General features: G+C 41.9%; 1 protein-coding gene across 11 annotated transcripts in view; it reads right to left on the reverse strand.

The window, feature by feature from the left end:
* Positions 1 to 18,634, reverse strand: part of chl1b (cell adhesion molecule L1-like b) — an 83,174-nt gene that overhangs the window by 49,514 nt on the left and 15,026 nt on the right. For 2 of the 11 annotated variants that reach the window (XM_074646789.1, XM_074646373.1), the window contains exon 1: positions 1,829 to 1,991. The exons of 7 other annotated variants lie outside the window; for them this stretch is intronic. The gene's annotated coding sequence lies outside the window, so the exon portion shown is untranslated. Of the gene's footprint in view, positions 1 to 1,828; positions 1,992 to 18,634 lie in introns of those variants that run through there. 2 more of the 11 variants (XM_074646545.1, XM_074646205.1) reach the window with 2 other exon arrangements.

Genomic DNA, 18,634 nt, shown 5'->3' on the forward strand with positions numbered 1-18,634 from the left:
CGGATCAACTGCTACGAGGTTAAAAACATATAGGTTGCACTCAGTTGCGAGTTTATTAGGTACACCTGCCAAACTAATGCAGTCTAATCCAACAGTGCTGCACTAAATCCTACCTTCATGAAGGTTATAATGTTCAGCTTTTGTTTTGGAGAGGTGTAGCTATAACTGTATGATCATTTTGGAGGCTGTGGTGCTGTATGTTGAATTGTATTGTGTTATACAGACAGGTGTTCGTATTATTTTGTCCACCCCAATTATAGCAACAGTTCAACAGCAGCAGAAACTACAGTCTCCAAAATGACCACGCAGTTGAATCAACACGTCTCCTTCCTTTTGGAGGATGTAGTTATGTCTACCTAATAAACTGAGTGTATTTCACTCACTGTTTGATTTTAATGCACACATTTAGTTACCAAGCAACAGCTCAGACCAGACAGGAGATACAGGAAGGGGCATCATCTCTTAAGGCAGTAAACCAAAAGAGCAAGAAGCTTCCAAGACCAACAACACTTCTAACTACAACAAATGAGTTTAGTTACACTTACAGATAAAGTAACTACAATACAATGCAAAGCTATAGTAGTTCAGAAACACAACAATCAACTTATCCAACATTCTAAATTAATGCACATTTCAAGAAAATTAACATCAATATTGTACCTTCTAGATGAAAACTAAGTTCAATGTAATAGTTTTAAACCCATAACGTAAATAAGTTATCTCATTATGATTTTTTTTTTTTTACATATCCTCACACTAAGGATATTCAGCTTACAATACATGTAAATAAAACTAATTTGAGGTCTATAATGATGCACCTGGAGGTCGTCACTGTTACTGTTCAGTGCCAGTTAGATGTAAATAGGCTTTGGCAAGAGGCAGAATGTGCTAAAGTGAACATGGATCTGTATTTGTTTAGAGAGTGTTCCAGAAATTATCCTGACAAACTGTGTCGTAATATTACGACTTTTTTCCTCGTCAACTTATGACTTAATTCTCGTAATATTACGACTGACGAACGCAGGTTGCAGAACCCTGATCTAGATCAATGAACTGGTGTAACCAGCTGGTGTGATTATGTACTTATATATGTGTCTAATCTCACTAACCTCATTTGTTTGTTAGTTTGTTTGGTCAATATAGAGAATAATCTGATTTAATATTATAATTTAAATTGACTAAAAGAACTGTCGTTTTAACATGCTTTGCATAATTCTTACAATAAGTAGCACAATTACAGCTGAATATACTCCGGATGTTACTTTTAACTTGTCCCATATTTCCCATGAAGGTCTTATGAAAGTTTCACAATTCAAGTATCACCCTACTCAGATACGTGTCAGACTTCTGAGTAAATAAGACAAGAACGTCTGGAATATTTTCATTGTTGTAAACTGTTGATTTTCTCTGTGACAGTTATTTGGAGCGTTGAAGACTTTGTTTAGTCAAAGAGCTGATTTGGCTCTGGCTCGGTTGTATGAAACTCTCTAAAAGTGACCCCTGGTTTGGGTGGTCTGATAGAAAAAAGGGACTTATAATAAAAAATAATTAATAAAAAAACAGTAAATGCAGGTTTTTTCTACTGTATGCTCCGAAGCTCAGTTTTCACATTAAAGTATATTGCATTTACAAAATTCAGGAAAAAAACCTAATATTGGTATGGCAAATGAACTCACTCACAATGTGAATCATTTTGTAGAAACAGCTATCTACTAATCCACTGACTGTCTCCCGGAGTGTCTCCTGCACATGGAAAGACCCAAACATGCTTAACCCAAATCTGCTGCAACAGCTTTCCAGACGTCCCTAGATACTACGGGATACTTACAAGGTTTCACTTCATTCTCAGCTCCGGTCCCCATGAGAGGAGCAACTATCCCTTTCCAGGTAATAATATCCACAAGAAAAAAAACGGAGTTAGGTAAAATCAGATTTGCAGAAACATGGAGAGAGCTGAGCCCGTTCTGTTCTGTGTCATACAAGCTGGAGACGGAGAGGAACAGGGCCACTGTAGTCACATATGTTGCCAAAGCCTCTCGCTTGGCAAAGGCGCTCATTAAGCCACTGACAATCATTCCCACAAAGCCTGATCTAAAGGCTATTCACCGGCTGTGTACAAAGGAGAGTGGAGGAATGCAAGTTCCATCTCGCCCCCCTTCAGTGTCATGAAAGATGTTTGCTGCACCTGAAGTTGCACTGAAAAGTGTTTATTTGCAATGATCATCTGAAGAGAGAATATGAAGTGTGTGCTAGTGGGGGGCAAGGGGGGGGGGGGGGTTGCACAGATCACATGCTGTGTGAAAATCTGCAATCTTCCTCTGTCAGCCAGTCACAATTTCCTTAATTGCTAATACCGCTGAAGATAGTCGCTCAGCATTTGTCAGATGTTGTTGGATCACCACTCCTCTCTTCCTTGCTGTAAAAGGATACTGGATTGAAAAATCAATGCTTTTTAGTATGCGACTGGATTCAAGTGGACCTTGATTGTTCCACGCTGGTGAACAGAGACCTGACTCTGTATACATATGGACTGGAGTGGAGGCTGGGTGACGTGTCAGGGGAAAGCTCAGTGCACAGGGAGCGCTGAGACTGTCGATAAGAGCCTTCCACCAGCCCAACAAAAAAAAAAAAACGCAGTCTCTCTCCCACGACACATGAGGGGGAAGGGTCTGGATGATGTATGGTGTGGACCCTAGTCTGAGACTTGGGTTTTAACGGGGCGGGGGGGGGGGGAGAAAGGCAGAAAATGAAAGGGGGGAGGAGGGTCATGGTTGAATTATGCTGATGTGGGTCGTAACCGCGACAGAAAACCAACCAAAGGCATGGCCGCTTCTACGGAGCTAGCAGCCGCAAATAACAAGGTTATTATCACTCGGGCCTCACGGATGCTGACAGTTGGGAAAATGGTGGAGGTGAGAATGTGTACATTTAATAGGACTGGACACATGTTTAGTCATTTAGCAGCTTGTTAAGGGCAAATTCAATTTAAAATGTATTTCAACTGACTACGACTAATTGAATTTAAAATACGTTGCATGCCTTTTCTGTTGTATTGAACATAAATCATCTTGATTTAAAGTGGGAGTGTATTTTTGGCATCATTGGGCAAAAGTTCCATAATAACCTTTCAGCATATGGTAATTCAAGTGTTCTGAGAGATACTTCTGCACCTCCTCATGGCTCTGTTTTCAGGCTTTATAAAATCTAGCCCGTGATGGGAGACTTTGGCCAATCACAGGTCATTTCAGAGAGAGCGTTCCTATTGAGCGTTCCTATTGGCTGTACTCCGGTCCGGTGCGGTTCCTTGCTTGGTATTTCCTCAACTGATCTCTACATGGCTGCCGGGTCACAAACTTTCTCATTTTACAGCTAAACAGTATACGACAAGATGATTCTGAAAACATTTGAGGTGAGAAATAGGCATTACAGTAACAGAATATTGATTCATATTTGATCATCGCTGCCTAGTTTGATCGTAGTTCGCGAGTGAGATGGCAGACTCCAGATCAGCTCTGACTGCTTGTTTTCCTCCGGTCTGTGAAATCTAGGACCACCGGAGGACACAGAGGCAAATGCTTTTTATTTATAATTACCTGTCTCATGCACTACTGTCAGGATATAGTGTTTTATAAAAATAACTTTTTTAAATCATATTTGCTCCATTTCTACCCACTGCAGCTTTTAACTTAAGATGTACTGTAGCTTTCTTTGCTTAAATGAATGGACTACTGCCTTTTCATTTAATCTTGACGTTTCCATTTAGCAAATTGGGTTTAAAAGGCAGACAGGGAACATGATGAAGGCCATGCTGATACTGGCGGCTGAGATTCGGAGCTGTCGGGGGTGGGGGGGGGTGAGGGGGGGACACTGGTCTTTTCATAATGAGAGCAGTCAGCCAAAGTCAGTAACTGAGAACACTCACACGCCTCTGCAGCGCCAGCGCGAAGCCCTCAGAGCCCATAAGCACTCTTTGAGCTACAACAGGATGGAGCTGCCATTATGGCCACACAAACAGAGGGAAGCCTTATGAACTTTGCACAAATGCTTAGTGCTCCGGGGCTGGACAGCTCTGGAAGCCGGGGGAGATGGGTAGGTACCGGGGCGGCCTGCCAGTTCCGAAAAGCTTAGTGTTCATGCACTCGGGCCAGACAAACCTGACATTGTCCTGGGCACTGCCCCGGGGGAAAGCCTCTTCCCTTTTCTCTCCGCTCTCCTGGCTCACTCACACTTCCAGCCCAGTTGATTCACTGATTTGGACATGACTTACAGAGGCAAGAAGGCTAAACATTTATTCACACTTTGAACCAATTGTTAAAATGCCATAAAGGAAGTCGGAGAGAAAAGTGTTAAGCCGGTCGTGCAACTCAATAAACTCTCATAAATTCAACCGGATTATTTTCTGTCACCACGCTTCGCTGGCAGCTGATTTGTCGTTTATCACATTTGTCATTTTTTTTTTTTTAGCATAAACACTGATTTCTCCTGAGTGTGACTCATTCAGAAATTCAATTTAAAATGAGGTAATCCACTCGCGCTCGTTTACAACATCTTTCATTTATAACACATCTCTTATCTGCCTCAAGCAGCGATCACTAAACGTTATCTGACCGCTACAAGATGGAGGTCTGCAGCCGTATTGTGTCAGTGGAATTAAAATAATGCTCTCTTGACCTGCTGCCCCCCCGCACCTACCCCCTTGGGTGAGACCGCACCGAATGAGAGGAAAAGCTCAAAACAACACCAAAGCTCATTCAAAACCAAAGCCACATTGCTCCCCCGCTGTCTGCTTTGAGAGCAGAGAGAGAAATGCAGGTGGTTCCACCACCGCAATTCATGGCCCCTAATAAAACCTCAAAATGTGTTTCACGTGATACCTAACAATCTCCTTCAACCTATCAGGTTAAGACAAATGTTAAAGCATCAAAGGGTGAGTTAAGGTGGAGCCATCGATATCCCTGAAGGACGACCAAATTGCTGAGGTAGCACGGAGACTGATTTACACTTTTCCCACCATTTGGCAAATATGCTGACTACACACAGCGTGACGCTTTTAATTGAACTTCGGGCACGCGGCCCGTTTCACCAAAAAGACGTCTGCTACTCAGTCTGTCAAAAAACGGTCAATAAGCCTCCAACCTGGCACTCGCAGATAGAAGCAGGCCGACCTGCCTTTGGCTGATACCGTGCGCGTTATTCTCTGAACTCTGAATCAATATGAAAACCAATGCATTTCAGTGTATGGTTTTATAAGTTGTCATGGTAACAGGTGCCCCCTATCTTCATACTGATCACTTAGGCATTGATGAAAAGTCGTCCTGGATTGTGGAGTTTGTTTACTGCGGCATGTGTATCCGTGTATTTCAGGTCACAGTTTGGGAACAAGTTGTAACTCTATTTGAACTCCGCAGGAACCCGAGCATTATTGCCAGATACGCGACTGGTACTGTTTACGACCTGTGACTGCAAATGAAAAACAGACTAAATTCCAGCAATGAAATTGCCCACATTCAAGTGCAATTCTCCATTATCCGTGGCACTTTAACAGCCTCCTCAATTATTACCAGATCCGCGCTGACAGCTGATTTATTCAGAGCAGCGCACTACAGAGAAACTGATCAAACAACATATATCTTAAGACAGATAAATCAAAAACATCCACAGGGGGGCTGCACACATTATGTGGTTTTATCTGAAATGTTTAATATTGTAATAGTGTCGCAGCTTAAGAAGTGTCTGCGAGCGAGTGTTAAGTGGTTCCAGGTTTTTCAAGTCAAGTAAAACAGCACAGTTACAGGAGGAGATTGTGACGGCAGAGCTGCCTGCAGTCCTGTGAGGACAGGAGAGAGAGACACTGTACCAGACTGTGATCCAGCTCTCTCAGCCAGACTGCCGGCCATCAGAGCACCACAGATGGTGCGCTCAGCGATCGTGGCAGTGATCAGGGGATCTCTACTCCCGATTAGCACACCTACTGAACACAATGTGCACAACAACGTCTGTTCCATCTCTGGCTGCACAACACACGCAGTAAACAAGCAAACAACACTTTTACAAACAAAGTGAAATCAAGCGAACGCTCCGTCTCTTACAAGGCTGCACAAATCATCGTGCACAATATTGTTGACTTAATTAGAACTATTCATATTGTCAGTGGAAAGCATGTCATTATAATTCAACACAACAGAGCTCAACAGTGAGGTTCTGGAAGTGAAAATCCCCATTCATATTCTGAATCATGGAGTTGATTATTAGCCGTAATGTCGTAACCATCCAAGGTGAAACGATGGTTCACGCTCCTGTAGAAGCCACAAGTCCGTATGATATCAACCTTCGTTTAAGAAAAACATGTTTTATTTGCAATATCATGGAGAAGTACTAAACTACCCACAATCCTAAGGGAAGACTTGCTTGGTGGAGCTCGCTGTTACCAGAGTTTGACAACAGCTGCTTTTGGACTGAAAACGCTTATTATATTTATATTTCATTGGTCAACACGGGCCAGTTCGGTAGAATATGACAATAGAATAGATATGATTTTGTTTTAATCTTGTACGACACTTTTAGACGGACGTTTTACTAGCTTTGCTGCCGGGCGCTGATGTTGCAATGGAACGAACAACTGACTTTCCCTTCTTTGCAATATCCGTTCTTTCACCCGCGAGCGGATAGTGAGGATACGTGCTCGTATTCACGCCCATACGTGCTGATCCGTGATCTGCTCCCGGATTTCAAACCGGGCCAACCTGGTGGCTTGTATGAGTAACATCCTGTTATACACAGTTTTAACATCACTACCGTGTTGAGGTTTCAGAAAGTAACTTCTGCAGCATAAAAATGTTGCTCTTTTCTCAGTTAGTTTGTCTTATATTACAAACATAGTTCACCAAAATGTGTTTCTGAAAACATTTGAGGCGAGAAATAAGGTATGCAGTAGCTGTAACTGTCTTCATTTTAGATCGACAACAGATTTAACAGAGGCGCCGAGTCACCGTTCGCAATGGTTTATGGGTATGAGTACTTCGTTCACTCTTGAAATAATTATGTACACAGTCTTGTACCTTTTTCCTTTTTTTCCGTGTTGTTTGTTGTATGTTTTCCTTGCTCTGAATCAAATGTTTTATGGTCACGATTCATCTCGTAGCTGGTTGGCTTGGTTCCATGTTTAAAACTCTTTATAAAAGGATTTTCTGAAATGTCAACGGAGTAAATGAATGGGAAACTCACTTCCAGAACTGGAGCCATTCAAAAAAGTCCTAAAGTGGGCGGTCACTGTTGCGCTCTATTCTAAGATCAAAATGTTGCAAGATGTAAAAGTGCAGTAAAATGATTTTAATCTACAAACCATTATTCACTGTGACAATTGTTTCAAGACTAATAACCAAAATTGTGCCCCATTTTTTTAATTAAAACTTGAAGTTAACATAAATGTGACCACCTGTTTCTAAAAAAAAAGTAGAAGGAAGGAAGCAATTAATTCAAGCACATCAAAGAGGAACTAGTCGTAGAACAGAACCTGGACAAAAGCCGACTGGCTCTTATACTTTTCTTCTTCTCTCCTGTAGCTCCAAGTTCAGATGAAGTGTCCACTTAGACCTCAATTTAATCATGTTTTCACCCCCAAGAATCAATAAGCTATTTCACCCAAGTGACTTTTAGCGATGCTCTATAGCTGTGTACACAGCTGACAGAGAACACAGACGCAAACATGAGCTTGAAAATGAACTCATTAAGATAAATGCAGTGTCTCTTAGTAAAATGCGTAGGCATGGCAACCAGGCTTGGCTCTGCTTTTGAGATATACACCCTGGACACACAGCCTTGTGCGCAAAACATACTCACACACACACACACACACACTAGTCTGAATCAAATCCCCTTCTCCAGAGAGGGGGGCTCAGTTGTAATGTAATTGAAAGCTCCTGCAGGCAGGAAGCTAAATGAGAAGATGATCTCCATCAGCGGCGGCCCACCTGTCAGAGAAGACGGCTCATCAGGAGACACTCGAGGCACCAGCGACGTGTTCTCCTCAATATTATTATGCCAACAAGTAGGATTAATTATTTCCGGAAAACAAGCTTTTTTCCGCCTATAGTCCTATGACAAGGAAAAGCAGGGCAGATAATTTAGTTGCACGCCCACTCATGATAAGCAGTAAGGATCTAATAGCCTTTTAAGGAGCGCCCTGCTGGCCACCTCTTCACACACACACACCTCGGGGTCAGCCCTTTAGGTGCACTGAGGCAGAGCAGCCCCGTCGCGCTACACACTTAATCCGGCGGTGGAAAATGTCGCTGGGATCCGTCACACATGGACGCACAGCAAGAGATGAGGAGGCGGACCAATATTTGAGACAAATTAAAGATGTGTGTAGGTTGGGGGGGTTTAGGGCGAGGCCTCCTCTGTGTGTGCTTTTACACAGACGTGCTCATCAATAGGCTGGCTGCACAACTTTTCAAGCTTCCTCCTCACGGCCATTCAGCGAGCACATAAAAAAAGAACACTGGCACGTCTACTTCAGTGTGTGTGTGGGCCGGCAAGATTGTCTACATGTTACTTTGCCTTGGCAACAACTGGGAAATCCTTGAATCTCAAACATTTGTAACCTTCTGTGCAACACTACCGCACATTTCTTTCATTTTGACCATGAGAGGGAAAGAATGCAGCGGTGGGAAACATGTAGCACTATTGTTCTCAGAGCCTCTCTTGATAGCCAATTAGCCCGCGTCAGGTGTTAGTAGCCCACAGGCACTATTTTATAAAGTACACCAGGAACTGTACTGCCATGCAAAATATCCCTTCTGGCTCCACGTGATGGATTGTGCTTGTCAGTGTCTAGTTATATTTTTATGCTACATATGTTCCAGGACTTGGGGCGCAGGGTAGAAGTGGCTTATAAAACCTAAAATCAATATAAATTATTCACTGTGACTCGTGAATGACACGGACAGCTTAATAAATTACAAAGAGAGAGTACCTGAGAAATTTATGGATGAGCATAAAGCAGCACCAGGTGACTCGGGGCAAAACGGGGACACTTTTTTCATTGGGTGTAATATTGCAGCTTATTCTCATGCAACGGTTCGTTTGATTTATTAAGACAAAAGTATTCTTTCTTTTTTGTTCGTTTTCCTACGAATGTCCAGAAACACGTGTCAGTTTCCGCTTGTTACATGCATACAGTCTTTTCAAAATAAACTTCACAGGAAACAACTTCTTTAGGTTTAGGCAACAAAACTACTTAATATGGTTTAGGAAAAGATTGTGGTTTGGCTTAGAATATCACCGGATGTGGAGCTACTTAAGTACGTAACCTATGTGACAAATAAATCAATGCTGACTTTGGCGTTCGTGTTCATATTTCCTGTTTGCGATTACGTTAACTACACACAAATTGATTGCGTGGGATATACACAAATTACAGTGCATTACTTTTCGTAGGTATAGCTACACACAGTGTATGAGACCAGCCTGAATATTAAATGGTCAATCATACAAATGGCTGGTTTCCATCATTACTTTACTGTTTCTGTGCACCAGCAGTAAAGTACAATGATATGAACAAACCACTAAAACAGGAAATGTAACCACATGGACAATGTAGGCATGCAGAGATATCTACCCGACATCAAACCATTAGACAGATGTGGAGTGTCTCGCCAAATCAAGAGCTTAAAGCTCTCAATGTTTCGAAGAGCCGCCGCCGCCACTTGAAAGGACACTCGAACAAATGAAACAAATGCCTGCTTCAGACTGAAACACGAGGCACACCCAGAAAGTTATCTTTTCACAACTTGAAAGGACACATGGGGCATTAGAAAAATCCAGTGAAAGGGGCTTTTGGAGTTGATGCCTTTGTCGGGGCTAACATCAAAAGCTCTGCCTCAAGACAGAATATAGCTTTGTGTTTTCTGTGCGTGGGTGGAGGTCTGCTGTTTGTTGTACTAAAAGTCACATAGAGGAGAAGTAGTTGCCCATTTTTATATTCAATATACACACAGGTACACTCCCAGATTGTTTTTTTGGAAAATAAAAACGGGAAATATCAGAGAGCCTGGATCATTGTCTAGGACATTATGATAAGAACATTTTAGAAAGTTCTTTCCTCAATATAAAATACATCAGCTTTTCCAGACATATCTACGCTGCGTGTAACTAACAGTGAGTTGAGCTCTGGAGGAGACTATTATAACACCCCTCTGTAGACAAATCAATACAATTTGTGTCCAGATTATGAGTCATGAGCGACCTTGGCTGCATGTTTTCATTTATCAAATCATTTATTTTGTTCAAGCTCGTTTCTAGAATTCAGAACATACAAAAAAAAAAGCAAGCTACAACTACAGCTGGTAAAGCCAAGCCAAATATGCATTTAATTTGTAATGTTACGTGCCGCATACAGGGTTAAGCTGTGGGAGGTTGAGAGGTAACAGCAGTAAAAAGCTCTACATTTCAAATGAGCAAAGAGGGAGTTAATTCAGGTCTCAAGAGGTATCAAGTGTTTGGAGCAAAAGGAGGCCGCCGTCCTCGGGTTCAGAGTGTATGTTCAAGTGCTGTAGCCGCTACGCTGCGGTCTGGCATCTGCACTGAGTGGGACGAAATCTAATTTCCTTAATCTTAAAATCGAACCTCCAACAGGACAGGGTGAGGGAAGGAAATGGAGATGAACGTCATTAGTGTCGACATGCTATCTGTATCTATAGCCTTGGAAAAGAAAGACGCATTGCAATCAAGCATGCTATACTTCAAAGAGCGGTGCAATATAGATTTGCTTTGTGGTTTGGACCACATCCCGGTATAGCAGGTTGACCGATGGCGGGGCGAACGCACTGCTGACCTCCCAGTAGCTCCATGCGGTGGCTGAATAATCAGGTTAACTGACGAATGAACACACAGCATTGTGAGCTCCCGTTCCAAAAGGCAAACAACACAAAAGTGACTAAAAGTGCCAGCAACCTCAATCTAATTATGTCTTTTGATGCTCATGTCAACAGATTAAAAGCCATGTCAATGATGTCATGGCGGAGATGCAGTGTACATTCAGTGCTATAGAAGAAAAGAACTGCGGAACAATGACAACAAAGGTGGGTCATCGAAAAGGATGCAGCCGTGATTTTTGTCGCGGCACAATAGTAGTCTGTTTGTTCATGGCAGAGTGCTGTTGTATAAGATTGCTTTGAACCACAGCCTTTAGACATGATGGGAAACATGCTGCACACTATTGACTTACTGTACGTATAACTGACATTTTACCGTAATACTTATTGCTTTTCATCAAAAATATGTTAAAAATTATGAATACAAAAACTTGTTCCCGATACCGATTCCAATGTCTCTGCTGATTCTGAGTAGTTTTACTTTTTAAGTTTTAGGGCCACATTGAGGAATAAAATTATCTGAGATTTCGAGAATAAAGTTAGAATTTTACGAGTATAAAGTCTTGGGTTTAAGAGAAAAAGAAGTCGTAATATAATGAGAATAAAGTCATAGTATTATTAAGTAGTAATTTTACGTGTTATTTTAGAGGGGAAATAGAGCAGCGTGCCGCCTGAGTAAAAATTAGAAACGTGGAGCATCTTGTGAAGTTATACTTTAGTTTAGGTTTCACAAATAACAAAATACTTCATATTTTGGCACATCAGCACCACATTATCATCAGTATCAGCACCTTGAAAAGATTGTGCAAGAAACTGCGTTTATTCTGAAGAAAGAACTACATGGAACTGAGGAAAATTGCCTCTTTTATCGAGGAGGAAATTACCTTTTTTTCTCGTAAACGTATGAATTTATTCTCATGATATTAAAAATGTTTGTCTTTTGTCGAGGAGGAAATTACCTTTTTTTCTCGTAAACGTATGAATTTATTCTCGTAATATTAAAACATTTTGTCTCGCAAAGTTATGATTTCATTCTCGTACTATTACGACTTTTTTTTCTGGAAATAGTATGACTTTATTCTCATTAAATTACGACTTTATTCTTGTAATATTACGACTTTATTCTCAAAATCTCCTAAATTTTTTCCCCCTAAATGTGGCCCTAGTAATCCGTCGTACCTATTCAATACCAATGCTGTTTTCCCCAAATTTGAAGTCAGTATACCTTACTGTATTCTCTATAAACAGATATCTGCACATGAATGCAGAGTCTGTAGGCAACGGGACAAGATTTTGGTATCGGAAGCATTCTGGTTTCCGTTTGTAGTCCGAGTATTATTGACCAATCTCATGGGCTTTGGTAGCATGCAAGTAAACAGTCCATGTGGAGAGCAAAGGAGGCACAACACAAGTTATTTTTTATAAAACTGTCACTATATCCTGACAGTAGTGCAGGAGACAGATCATCTGTGAAAGAAAAATCTTTCATGTTCCTCTCTCCTCTCCTGTGCTACTGGTGGCAACCAATCAGAGTCGAGCAGTCTCTACAGCAGCTGTCGATTACTGCTTACTAAGTGCTGAACTCCCATCAAACGGTCAAACTAGGCAGCGCTGATCAAATATGAATCAATATTCTGTTACTGTAATGCCTATTTCTCGCCTCAAATTTTTTCAGAAACATCTTTTAGTGTACTGTTTAGCTGTAAAAAAAAAAAAAATCTTGCTCCGGCCGGTGGGCGGTGCTTGCTGATTTTTATCAAAGATTATCTGTTTTTGCACTACTGTCAAGATATTGTGACCGTTTTATAAACATAACATTTTATCGTATTTGCTCAAAGTCCCCAACTGCAACTTTAACTCCAAATTCGTTCTCACATCTCAAATTGCCAATGACCGGCGCTTGGCAGAGGAAGTCCGACCGATAGCCGTTGGGTTCTGAGATTGACCTTACTGTGACTGGAATAAATCTCATGTGGTAACACGAGGCCAGTGGCACTGAAAAGAAAGTGGGCAGCCGGCTGTGACTGAATGAATGTAACCGATAGTGGAAACACAGAAGTTGAGAAGTTAAGACACCTGAGCATAAAAAAGTTGACTGGTATGTGTAATTAAGGTTTTTGAAGTGCTTAAATGATCCGACAGTGATATTGCTCGGGGAGAGACAGACTCTCACGCAGTCATTCGCTCCTGTTAAAAACTAGCATTGATGGCAGCTTGTCATGTAGTTTCTATCAATAGGATGATTGAAGTGTAGTCCTGAGAGATCCCATTTCACCCTGCTGAATAGTTCGATAATGTCAATCCGACATTGTCTTGTCAACACAGTTTGAAGCAGCTGTATGCTTTGGATCATGAAATGACATATTGAAAATGGACTTACGAGTTGAGAGAAAAAGTTTGACGTCCTCTAATCATTCAAACTGGTCAATACGAGATTGAACCTGTTCCACAGGTTGACCAGAATGTCACTGAAGAAAATAGGTTTTGAGCAGTTGACATAATGTCAATCCGACGGCGGCCTGGAGGCTGGAGCCTGGCTCTGCAGACTGCCTTCCAGCACCCATACAGATAAGGAGTAATTACTTTCCCCAAGCAATCACTAAACCCTGCCTGCCCCTTCATTTATTTGCTCGCAGAAAGTTTCTCCAATACAGAACCTTGTGTTGCCATCATTTACATACGGGAGCACATAGTTACTGGAATTCAATATTACCCACTGGAATGGCCAACAGTTCCAACGACGGCGCTATCGGTCACTTTATTGCCTCTCTTTTTCCCTTTGACCCACAAAGTCTATGACTACACTGATGTGTGGGCTGTTACAGTAACACAACCACACACTGCCTCTAACTTTTATAGATATTTTAAATGTCAGGGTCCGTGTTTCAAACAGAGGTTTCAGTGAAGTCATTGTGAGGAAAAGAAATGTGACATAACATGCTTGCGTGCATCTTCCAGAAGGAAAACAAGAGCTTGGGAGGCCCTGTTCCCAAGGAAACTAGCAGTCTTGTTGTCATATTTCTCATGTTCTGTTATGTGTCTGGCTTTTTTCATGCAGTCCCCCAGCCACTGCCCCCCCATTAGGGTGGACTATGCCATGTCGTGACATGGGAACCCTTATAAACGTGTTAAGAGCCGAAGGCATTAGCATTTTGGACGCTACTGAATAGAGCCATTTGTTCCTCTTCCTGTGCCTCCCTGAAAGACTCTATTAAAGGGAGGTTTAGGAATTGCTCTGTTTTGGACATGCTGAAGTTGGGGCAGCATGGAGAGAACATTTGACAGTACATTTTCCGTGTATACTTCTATAATTATTTGTATGTAGACATAAAAATAAATACACAGATAGTAAAAATAATAGTCTCCCTTTTCCTGAGTTTTAAACATCCTCACAAAGTTTCAAGAAACATTGATGTGTTTTTGCTGCCTGTCAAAGTTTGGAATACAGACACAAATACTGCATGCTTAATATTGTTTGCCCACTAGAAGGTTACTGTGTGACTGAAGGGGGTTCACATCAAATAGAACAAGTCAATATGGAGCAGACTGTGCTTCATTTATGACCTTTTCTAGCCGTGACTGAGGACAAAGTCGACCACATGCCCGAAAGAATATATATCTTTTTATCATCTTTCTCCACATACCTGCAGGTGTAACATGGCATAAAGACAGAAGTGCTTAATGGATTCCACCTTGATGCTTTTTTAGGAAGCCGGTGATAGACCGAGCAGAGTTCCTCTCTGTTGTTGGCTTCGTTAACGAAGGCTTTGATTGATCTCCGATTCCATCTCCTGCTGCGGTCGCAGCGGGATCTGTGGTCAGTCCGAAGCAGGCTCTTCACTGTCTGACATCCTAGCTTTCATCCTCAAAGCCTTTAACAGTTTACGTGGTACATTTAGAGTGACTACATCATCCATAATGCATATTTCCTCAGCTCTGCCTAATGATGAACAATGGTTGACACACTGCAGCTTAGCAACATGCGTACACTACTCAATGGGCGGCTTTGATTCTCCATCACCAGTCGACTGCAGAGCCTGAGCGCTCGGCTGCTAATCCAGAACGAGGTTATTGAAAAATACATTGATCAAAATGCAAGTGAACTAGAAACAGTAGCTCTAACAAGCAATCGTAAAACCGCGTCAATACGTTTAGTTTTGGAGATGTTTTGTTATGTGGGGATGGAATTTGTGATATTTTTCTTTTTTACAATAACCAGATTGATAGCAGGGAGGTAAAGAAGGGTTTTTGATTTCAAAATAAAGGCTGCATTTGTAAATAGCAACATTATGATAGGACAAGTTTGTCAGAGGACATTTAGAGAGGTTAAACTACCTTCTGCCAGCATACCCAATTATGTGCTTTTGGTTTTGCCATTTCCATAAGACTAATGAGATTACCCTTATCGGTCAGGAATCAACAGTAATAAGATTAAAAACAAAAATTAGAGCCAGGCTGACATAGCAGCGGGGTTATAGTATTGGATGATATTGGCTTAATGAAGACAGATTGGTATCACAATATCCATATGTGAGTTGGCAGAGCAGCATATTGCAGATGAGAACATGAAAAGTGAAGGCGCTTTCACGAGCCATAGTCCGTTTGGCTAGTCCGAATCAGAATGAAATTGTTTGGTTTGTTTTATACTTATTTCTGGTTTGGTTTTAAAGGGTACAAATTAAAGCAGACCAAATTTATAAATTAATTTGCTGAGGAGCGTGTATGAAGGAGCACATTTATCTTTTTAGTCTCAAGACCTGCCATCTTTATGCAGGGAGTCGCAGACTTAAATTGCTTTCAAGAGTTTTTTTTTCACTTTGACTCGGCACTGATGCGCATGAATAGCTTCTTCTCAAGCTTATCTCAAATGACTTTATAAACGGCACTATTTTTGTGGACTTTATTTAGCATATTCTGTATGTTCAATGTTCGCAAACATTGGTCAGTCCTCGTTTACCTGTGTCCATCTCAACAAAGGCCAACGCAGGCAGCCTTTGGTTCGCTTGGAAGCGGTCCGAGACCAACTACGATTACTGCCTTCACAACTCGCGAATCGCACCAGAGTATGATTAAAGTGGACTCAATGTTTGCTTGTGAAAGCGCCCTAAGTTAATTCTTCAGCTGTGAAACAGCCTGCTCTGACCCTGGTCAGGCTCCAACCAAAAAGCAGCACTGGGGATCCCGGCCTGTGCTCTATATGGGGGATTGATCGCCTGCAATATGAGTATTGATCGGCATCAGGTAGGACAGAGCACAGCCATTGGGCTAATCATCATCAATGACGCCCTATTTGCCAGAATCAGAAGTCAAATATAAATCATGCACTATCTGGAGGTGATATCCTGATAAATCCAGCCGGTACAACCTTTCTGCTTTCCTATTTGGGTTAACCCCACAATATAAATGGCTTACACAGAATGAAATAAATATAAAAGGCCACAACGAAACATAGAGTTTCTGCCACGACATCAATTAACCAGCCTGTTCAGTGGCAGGGACAACAGGGAACCGCACTGATTTAATTCTACCTATGATATACAGTGAATCTACCGCCAGCTCTCAGGGGCACGCTGAGTTAAATTACTGTGAAAGCTTATTGATTTGTAAAGTGTACATTTGGAGGAGGGAATGGTTGTGCCTAAAACCAGGGAAAGGGCGAAGCGCAATGACTGCAGGCTCTTCAGTAAAGAGTTCATTTGGATGGCTGAAAATCTATACTGCCACTACAATCGCAGCACAAAGCGGGGTTAGACTATGTCCGCCTTTGCATGTAATTGGAAAAAGATGGCCATGTAAAGCTTCTCACCATGACTGAAGAAATAAACAAACTTGATGAATGTGCCTTGTCATGACCCTGTATTGATTTTCAAATATTGCGTTTAACACTTTCTTGAGAAATAAGAGGCGATAAATCTTCTACTGAAATATGCATGCAGACATTTTGATGCTGGAATAGTTTCCATTTCAAGGTGCTAATATGGCTATTTGAAAAAAGCTTAAAACACAATTAGGAGTCCAGGCATAGCCCATCCACAGCACATCAATTTCACCAGCCCCATCCCCCAGTTTAACACTGCCACCACTGTTTGTCTCTCCTCCCCACTCCCCCTCTTCTCAATATTGAAACGAGTAAACAACGCCATCTTTTCCAGCCTCTAAATGAAGATAAACGAGGACAAACTCCCCAATTAGCCTCCTTTCATCATTCGAGGACGGTTGAAAGAGGACGTCACCGCTCGTGCGCTCGTGGTGGTTCTTTCGCTACAAAAGGTTTTTCTACGCCCTGCATCCGGCTCTAAAGCGAGAACAGGAACCGTGAATTCATCTCTCGATTTAATTCACGTGTTCACACACCCTCGAGTCTCGGATGAGCCCTCTGAATGTGCCGAGGCAGCAGAACGGGGGGACAGCCATTAGTGTCCACAGCAGCACAGCTCTAATGATGATGGCTGTGGACTTGCTGCGCTCTGCATTCTGGGGCTCCTCGGCTCCTGGTCAGACCTGGGAAGGATTCTCCAACGTGTTCTTGTGGAGATAGCAGCCTTGCTGCATTTACTGGGTCAAGACAGGAACCAAATGGCTCAGAACAGCATCTCCTTTGATGCACTGAAGCACATGCAGCTTTGATCAAATCTGCTTTTTTTCCCCCTCTCTTTCTCTCTTTCATGTAAATGTTTAACACAGTTTAAGTCCTCACCTCATATCTCTTGTTATAAAAGTAAGCAGTGCAAAGAAAAAAGCATCTACAAATTCAGGAAATCAAAGCAGCAGACTGCGGCGGCCGACCCCAGCCTCCTAACTGGGTACTGTTTACTGACAGTGACGGAGAAGCATAGCTATGCCATCAGTTTAATGGCCCCACCTCCTGCTTTATAACACAGCAGCAGGAAACGGGAGACGTGCAGACTTATAAATCAGCCACCGTGTGTGGGGGGAAAAAACATTTTGATACCATTTTCACCACTTATTGAGCAAAACAAATCCCCCTCCGGTTGCTGTTGGAGCCAGTGTGGGGTCTTTTCAGGCTGAGCATTATAATGGAATCCCCCACCTAGAGCTGTGCTTATGGTTGGCTTCATCAGAATTGGACCCCCATTTCACAATTCACAGAAAAAGAGACAGTCAGACGTGACTCCACTGGCAATACACAGCAACAGTATGCTCCTCCAGCTACATTCACTATGAATCACCTCACAGGCAGTCTCTCTCTATACGGTAGATGACTACCCATCACTCACACCACATATTCACTCTTTTTTTTTCCATCTCTGAGTAAGGATGCAGTCACAAAATGATGTAGGAGGGTCCAGACCGAGTAGATAATTTTATCTTTTTTTTACTAATTCTTTCAGTCGCAGCTGGTCTACCATCTGCGTTAGAAAACCATGAAGTGAATTTAGATTACAGCTCCAACACCAGACAGTACCAATGTGCATCAATTACACACTGATAATGTGAAACAAGTAATTTAACATCTTTGAGTGACGACAGCAATGTGTTTGAATAACGTATCTGAATACTACAGATTTTTCTCAAGTGTTTATGGCCCTATGATTTAAGCGATGCGGAAAACATGGGACAGATTTGCGGAATTCAATAATAAAAATTGAACTGTAAAACGCAGAATATCGTGGAATTTGCCAAAATGTGGTTACTTTGCACTGCAGCTGAATTCTTGTCAGATCAAATATTACACAAAAATCCATTTTGTGAGGCTTCATGTAATGTGGTTGAGACCGGCAAGCCAGACAATAGACCAA

The sequence above is a fragment of the Sebastes fasciatus genome, chromosome 1, assembly GCF_043250625.1.
Source record: "Sebastes fasciatus isolate fSebFas1 chromosome 1, fSebFas1.pri, whole genome shotgun sequence".
Lineage (NCBI taxonomy): Eukaryota > Metazoa > Chordata > Actinopteri > Perciformes > Sebastidae > Sebastes > Sebastes fasciatus.